This window comes from Pterocles gutturalis, unplaced genomic scaffold, assembly GCF_000699245.1.
Source record: "Pterocles gutturalis isolate BGI_N339 unplaced genomic scaffold, ASM69924v1 scaffold27708, whole genome shotgun sequence".
Lineage (NCBI taxonomy): Eukaryota > Metazoa > Chordata > Aves > Pterocliformes > Pteroclidae > Pterocles > Pterocles gutturalis.
Genome location: NW_010121389.1, coordinates 1 through 7,521, shown reverse-complemented (window position 1 = coordinate 7,521; position 7,521 = coordinate 1).

Genomic DNA, 7,521 nt, shown 5'->3' with positions numbered 1-7,521 from the left:
AATACTATGAGCTGTGTACCAAGGTAATTAAGAAAAATCAAAAGACTGGTTTGATTTAAAAAATGATAAATATACACACCACGGGCAACTACGTGTCTTGGATCTTCTCTCTGTTGTGGGGTTTTGGTTTTTGTTTGTTTGGTTTTCTTTTTCTCTTCTTTTTTTTTTTTTTTTTGGGTTACCTTTGTTTTAAAAATGATGGTGTAACTTTACACCAACACAAGAGCCTTTGCCTGGGTGACAGCCAGGAGGGTGACAGTGAGCTGTATTTTTTCACCTGAGGCTGATTGCGGGTAGCTTTGAGAACAAGCTGACTCTGTGGTTTAGAACTTCCACAGCACGCTTCACTTCTACTTTTTTAAACACTTTACAAAGGAAGGCATTGAGAAGCGGCCAGCGAGATAACACAAAACGTTGACCAGCTTGTTAAGACAGCATCGGTCAACCCGGACACACCGGGGCAGCGGATGAACACGGGGTTCGGCAGAAAAATGGGGAATGGGCACGTACACGGGATGGTCAAATCAACCACTTTCTATTTAATCTGCTATTTCCTAACCTCTGAGCAAGGAGCTTTCAATCACAGTTCTTTAAGTTCGTTTTCCATCTGTGGTTGCTCTAAAGATGGTCAACAAACTGGAGTCACCAGCTTTCCCCAGTGCTGCGTTATTATAAACCTGCACGTACCTAAAGCTCAGAGTCAGGAACCGCGGAATGTTATCAGATCGAATAATCTGCATCATCTATTCGAAAAGGCAACAATTCAGAATGACCCTGCAGTTCCTGCATGTGTTAGAAGCCAGACCTAGAACTAAAAATACATATGGCACGGGAAGGTACATTCCTGTTCGGTCTGTGCCTACCCCGGAGAAGGAAACATCTCGCTGCCCTGCCAAAGCTCTGCTTTTCTTAACTTGGTTTTTTTTAAAGCAGTGGAGTTGAATCAGGCTTATCAAATTGATTAAAACCAGAATGAAGCAACGTCTCCGTGAAGATTTTTAAATAGTCCATAAGCATAAATATGGGAGCCTTACCTCACTTAGCTCGTAAACTACGACAAACACACATCTCTCCTGTGATAATCCTGGGATCAGCCCAAATACATTTCTCCCAGAATCTTTCTCCACTGGATCTAGTGGGATCTGGATAAAAATGCTATTTTTGATTATTCATGACAAATCACTAAAAACAAACTACTGCTGTTATTGAATGTTTTTAATTACATCCATATTTTAAAGAAGTTCATGCAGTAATGAGATGCAATGTCACACTCCAACCATCTCAGCCAGCCCTGATCTGCAATGACTCTATTAACATGCTGGGATTTAAGCGGTAACACCCCTCTCAGCGCCTCAGAAAAAAAAAATAATTGGATCTATCATGACTAAAACAATACAAAACATTTATTTAAAGGCTGGGTTTTGGTTAGCAAACGGCTGCAGCTCCTGCTCCCCAGCTTCAAATTCAGTTGTAAGCTTGGTATCTCTAGAAATCAAGCCCTAAATCGCTCAAAATTAATTCATCAATAAAGAGGGAGGAAGGGAAAGTGGTATCAATGTTCAGCTAGAGGTTGTGAGTTAATGGTGACTCTGGGCGGATTTTCGCTCCCATCCCTCCCATCTCCTTCCACTACCAGTTCCGTTCAGATTAGGGCACTCCACGAAACCGCTTGGCAGAGTTGCAAAAACTGTTCGTGCAGAAGGGGGAAATAAAACCGCTCCTGTATCAAGAACATGGCTGTTTAAAGAAAGATATCCAGCTGCTGAAAGCACATACTTCGGAAGGTTTACAAATATATTCAAAAAACTGGAGCTTTAATCTCTGTATATTGTAACAAAGAATAGTCAGGAACCATTATACCAACGGGGAATTAACGCAAAGCTGCACATGGAAGGATGCAGAATACAAGCCAGGGCATATAAACAGTGCTTTCTACGCTAAGCAAAGTCCATGCTCACAGGTGTAAACTTAGACTATCCGACTGTGAAAAGACAAAGTAGAAGGGACATTTTCTGCTGCCGCTGAGGCTGCTGTCCTGGGCTGACCAACCCTTACATTGAAGAGCCTGCAGCCCAATGAAATGATGCTGACTGCTACTAGCTAGACTGCATGGCTGAAAAAAAAAAAAAATCACCTGCAAGCCAGAATAGTTCCCAAACACGGCAAGAGCACACCTAGTTTGTACATGATGTGCACCAAATCTGTTCCCAAGCGGTAATGCTTACCAAACCTGCCACGCAGTGTGTTGGACGGCATTTGGAAAGGTTCAGATTTGAGCTGAAGAGTTCCTGGAGTTTCTTGGTCAACACATTGAAGAACAACGTTGGTGTGGAGTGAATGACAACTGAACAGTGAGGGGAAACCAATCTTACAGAAATTAGCACCCAACCTGAGAATACACTTATGGAAAATACAACTTGTAAAATGGGCATGGTGTGATCTCCGTTGAATTTCCTTCTAGCTGAGCGACAGAAATATCCCTGAACTCTCAGGGAATCAGATCTCAACTCCCTCCCAAGCTGTGGATATTTTTTCTGCTTTTCTCTGCTTCAGAGATCTGGTAGGGGAAGAATATCAAACCCAGCCATCAGCAGAGAGCACAAATGCTAACACTAGGAATTAAATTCAGTAAGAGTGACAGCTTCATCTTTGTATCTTAAATGTCAAGAACTGGTACGGCAGAGACCCCAGGCAGCAACCACATAGCACTGGCTCAACCCAGCCTTTGGGAGAAGGGTGGTGAAGTCAACTTCCTCTTCAGGAAAACCAAGCAAACCCGAAAAGCCTGCAGGACCAGAAACAGCGGCGAGAAAGTCTCAGAAGCTGTCTGGCTTTAGGCTTGGACTGCTCACATGCTTTCTGCGAGTTGATAGCTTCTGAGCCACTCTCTCCAGTGTTTCTTTGCTTCCACACAGTGGTTCTTCAGAAGGACAAGCAGCAGCTTTCGATGCAGGTGCCCTTTAGCACTGCAAACTGGTATTTGTAAGCACTAGAAGTAGAGGGCAAGGGAGTAAAATGACACAAGACATGAAGGAGGCTCAAACATTAAGTACCATTGCTACCTTCATGAAGTTCTATCATGCGATAAAAGGTGGATCAGTATGCAAGAGGAGAGATTTCAAAAGAACTGGCACAGAGAAATCCCCACATAGCTGGATTTGACATGGAAAAAGGTCTGAATTTGGTAAAGAGGCTTCTTCTGTAGTACTGAATAGTCCTTACCTACTGCAGATTATTCACAACAAGCTATTTCTTTAACCTCCTGAGGGTAGAAACCAGATCCAAGGCTCTGCCCCCTGGCTCCGAGGCTATCTCATCGCCAGAGCATCCCCAGACACTTGTCCCAGAGCAAAGGGAGAAGGTGCCCGTCTCCCAGAACAGACACTTGTGAGCACACCCAGGCAACGATGCTGAAAGGCAGCTCAAAACAGAGACTCCAGATTCCGGGGAACCTACGTCGTTGCGCAGTGCTAGAAAGCAGGCAGGGCAAACTGCTGGAATTACACGAATTTTATGTGCCTGTATCTCAGTTTGGTCTGTAGTGAGGTGGATGAAACCTGCCACTAACCATAATGACGTATCTGGTGTAAGAAACGAAGCTTTCTGCGTGGATTACTTTCCTGAGGAAGCAGAAAAGTAAGCTACGTATAAAACAACATTCAGGAAGAGATGTTTTTTGATTTAGTTGACAAGCTGTGTTTTCCTAAGCTAATATTACACATTTCCAACAAATTTCCTATGTAGCTACAAATGTTATACTAAATTAGCATTTATTAAAGATAATAAAGCTACAAGGGGTTTTGGTGACTGCAGGATTATGGTTTTATCTCTTTCCCAGGGCAAGTACAATATCATTAGTTATTTCCTTCTCAGCTTTTATAATATTTTGTCCAGAGCAGTAAAATTGTCATTTCATTTTTACAGGCTGGTTCACAGATAAAGTAGAAACCAACTAGTTGCACAGCGCGTTTCGCTGAAGCATTAGCCCCATCGAAGAATCTCTCAGTAGTTAAAATAAATCCAGCTGCTGGTTACTTGCAGGCAGAGGAAATTACAAGAGTTTTGTTATGATCTATGATCTCCTATCTGCAGATCTAAATGGCATCTCAAAGATAACAGTTCAGCAACAAAAGCTGAAGGTCAACTCCAAACAAATCACTTCTTCAAGGGGTTTATCGAATGCATCGTGCTGCCTATACCTCCTTCTAACACTCAAATATTTTGCGATTGCTAGCGTTCACAAACCATTAACAGGCACCCCAAATCCTAAGCCAAACACTACCGTAATAAAACAGGCTATATAATGTAAAAATGTATTACCGTGTTAATGTAAAAAATGCTTTACATTGCATGATACTGGGAACCTTCTCTACTCAAGGTCAAAACAAAAGGTCTGTTTCCCATTTCAGAACAAGCCCTTGCAAGAGATGGTGTTCACTTGCCAACTTACATAAAAAAGATTAATCCACAACATCAATATGAATATAATTTTTCATACTAAAATACAGATTTATTTTAAGGAAGTGGATAATATTTGTATTACATTTTATAGGCCCCTATAGTTACATCTGGTCCTTATTTATTTAAATTTTATTCAGCTTGCATAATATTTTTGCTTACAGTTATATTCTCTAAGATCAGAAAAGCTAAAACCTGAAAATTCAATGGCACTATTCATTAACATTCCTTCGGCCTGCAGTCATCGACATTTGCAAGCTCTCCTTTGATTCTGAAATAATAAAACTAAGGTAATAAGATGTTTAGTGTAAAAATATATGACTTAAGTCAGAATGATAGAGAGAGCTATGTTTCTATGAATCACATGCCAAAGCAAACTAAAGTTTTTCAAAAAGTATACACGCTTATTTTAGAGGGAATAATAAAACACAGAACTCCGTATTAAACTACTCTCTCTCTCACTCTCATTAACTCTCTCACTCTCATTATTTTATTAAATAAAAAAAATATGAAAATGTACAGTGTATAGTACATAACACAGGTTATAAAGAACGTACGAGATCCTGAATGCACACGACACAGGAAGCCAAAAGCCAGGGGTCCCAACTAACAGCAAGCGAGATACTCCCAAAGTCCACTCTGACGTGTCCTACTGCTTTGGTGTATTAGCTTACATTTTATGGTTGATTTATACTCCTGGAAGACACCAGCTTCTTCAAGCAAGACACTGCTGCACGAGCTAGCCGTGCAGTCAGCTAAACCCTTGCCAAAGATCTATCAAATACATGATTTGCAAAACTTGCTACTCTAATTCCCACTTGTGATAACTCATGTAGAAAGCAGTCTGTTTTTTTCATGCTGTTGTCCTTTCGGAATGATGATGAATCCTCCAACTTCATTTTAATGTTATCCAACCAAGCAATCCCTCGCAATTTCCAGCTAACTGCATTTACCACTCTGTCATTAAACTGCCTTCTGTTTTATAAATGCTGGTGATGGTTAAGAAGTGATTGCATTTTTTTTTTTCCCCCTCCCAACCACAAACTTTTCCCCTACAATATCCGAACCAAAATTAAAAACTCTGGACTTCTGTTACCACTTTTTGTTCTATTGTTCCATTCATTGTGCAACAGACTGAACAGCAACAGTACCTATAGCCAACACATTGCCGAAACCCTCCTGAGGCTGGTATCTTGCTTTTCATTTGTAGTCACAAGGTAAGCATACTCCACTGAAAGAGGTTTAGTCTTGATGACTGTCCACAAAGTCGCTCAGACCTTGGCTGTCTATAGCTGATGAGGTTATTTTTGCCTGAATCTACATATAACCAAGGTGAGAGGGAGGGAAGAAAGCTCAGGCAAGGGAAAACCTGTTTGTTTAGTAACGCACAAGTCACATCAGTCCTCGTGGTTAGGTGGGGCCGGCCTGCTTCACCAGAGATACCAGGCTTGGCTGCGGTGCTAGCAACAGGCTGCTCTGGGCAGCGTGGAGATCCTAGCAGGGCAATCAGCCCTCGCAGCTCCAGAGGCAAGCATCGGGTCTCGAACAGCTGCAATTTAAAGTCATAGTTTTCTTGATTATTCCCTTAACAGATGGGCTTCATGCGAGGTATGACTCACCTGGACTGACAGAACGAATCTAAATATTCTGCTGTCAAACTGCATCCCCACCGTCGCGAAGCTCCCCTGCTCCGCCGTGAGCCAGAAAGCCTTCGGGGCTAACCGAGGTGATTAGGAAAGCTTTTTCCTCTCCGACTCTGGCATTACCACCTCTCACACCAACCAGTGTTAGTGGAGCGCAGGCATATTCTGTTACTTTTTTGGAGCACTGCTGAAGTGTTCCCGTTCCCTGGCTTTGTGGATCACTTTGTTTTACAGATGGAGCACCTAAAGTTTGTTAATTGCCTTAAAAATGCTTTTTATTAAAGCCAGCTGAAAGCAAAATTTAAAAAAAAAAGAAATAATTTTCCAAATTCAAAGTAGACAACCCCGTATATAAAATTCTCATTAAGAGGTTTGATGTCATTTTCAATAAAAAAGACACAGGACAAAGCATGCTGCTTTTCTGCCTTCCTATGTCAGGTTCAGATAGTGACCACCTCCTTGCTACTCCATCTCCAAAGGCTCTCTAGGTTACCGCTCCTACAATCTTTTTTTCTTTTTTGTCATAGATGCCTCTTCAGTACTTAACTGTGATTTCAAGCCCCAGCTGAGCCTCTGCTCTCCTCCCTCCCAGGGTTTTCTAACTCTGCCTGGAGGGAACGTCCCTGTACCAGCCTCCACCAGCCTTCAAACCGCTGCGTCCCCTCCGGCACGTCTGAGCGTCTTCATCACCCAGGCAGCAAATACAGAGTCAATAACTACAAGTAATCAACTCAAACATTACTAAATTATTCATCTGGAAGCCAAACAGTGCTCCCACCTGCTAAGAAAAAGGTTTGTATCTTCGACCGATGCTTTTCCCGTGTACTGCCAAGAATAAAATCCCTGGAAGTTGACAATCGCTGTTTTATAGAAAATGGCTCATTGCAAGTTGCTGACTGGACGAGGCACCACAGTTTTCACTCACGGTGGGGTAATAATGGGGTTTGGATAACTGAACACCCTGTGCCACCTGGAGGAGTACCAGGACAGCTTTTTTTAAGCAATTCCTTGATGCTCTGTTCTCAGACCATTTAAGAAGGAAACCACATAGAAACTTTCTGGCAAAAGGATTTTAGAGGAAAAAGCCCATTAGTTGAAACTAAATCATTTGCCTTGAAACCATTTGTGCAGAATGCAGCGAATCAAAAGCAGAACAACTGAGGAACATTTCCTAACTTTATGGTGAACAACCGGACTACCCGGTGCTGCCGGTGCCGTACCCTGCAGGGCTGGTTATCCATCCCAGCCCCGCACGGTCCCAGCCCGCGCACCCTCGGGGCAGCTGGCCGTACCAACACCGTGAATGCCAAAGTCTGAAAGCTCAGCTCCAGGTTCCACTAAGACTCACAGCTTGTCCAGGCTCGGAGCTGGAAGCTCAAGCGTGAGCGTCCTGCCCGGCGCGCCGGGGTTTGCAGCTCTC